Consider the following 877-nt stretch of genomic DNA (forward strand, 5'->3'; position numbering starts at 1 on the left):
AGTATAGAGTGAAAATAGGACTTAAGACAGAAAAAACCCTGCAAGGAATGAACACTCTCACCTGTGGAAAGCCAAATGCTTAAGTAGATGCAGAAGGCTGTTTAATAAGCAAGGACATAGATGAATTTGAGGGATATTTTATCCAGACCATCTCTACCTACTAGAAACACTTTTTTTTTTTCATGACTCGAGTTTGGAGGTCCTTTCGAATCTCCAGAGTGCTTAGATCTTCCTGAATACACACTGCCAACTGGGATCTTTTTGACACCCTGCTTTTCTGTATCTGTAATGATCCTCTTTCTTTCTGATTCACACATTCTCCCTTGAAGATGTTGAAACAACTGACCGAGCTATAATTAATTCAGTTTTTCTACTTTAGGCAGAGAAACATGTTTTCTTTTGACATCATGTGTTGATTTTATTGACAAGCTTTTGAGAAAATAGAATTAGACCACAAAGGTATCACTGCAGTACACCCTGCAAAACCAATTACCAGTGAAGATATCAGTTTTCATTCTTGCTCTTTTGCAAAAGTATTCTAGCTCACAGGAATTTAGGGATAAGTTTATAAGAAGATGCAGCATGGACTCATAAAAGTTTGTTAGATTAGCAGTCAGGAAATCTGGATTCTAGATCTAGAAATAAACTCAATTTCATTGTGACTTTTGGCCTTGCTTTTTTTCATCTATAACATGAGAGAATTGGACTAGATCAATATTTTTCAAAATGAGTTCCTCGGAACCCTTGAAAACTTCAGAAGGCACTTCAGGAAGCAAAGGCAGACCAAGAAGGTGGGTTCTGGCTCCATATTTCCACTCTTTCAAAGCAGCTCTGCTCTTCCTCTTATAGATAGATCTTTAATTTCACATAGGATTTC

The sequence above is a fragment of the Rousettus aegyptiacus genome, unplaced genomic scaffold (assembly GCF_014176215.1).
Source record: "Rousettus aegyptiacus isolate mRouAeg1 unplaced genomic scaffold, mRouAeg1.p scaffold_m13_p_9, whole genome shotgun sequence".
Taxonomy (NCBI): domain Eukaryota; kingdom Metazoa; phylum Chordata; class Mammalia; order Chiroptera; family Pteropodidae; genus Rousettus; species Rousettus aegyptiacus.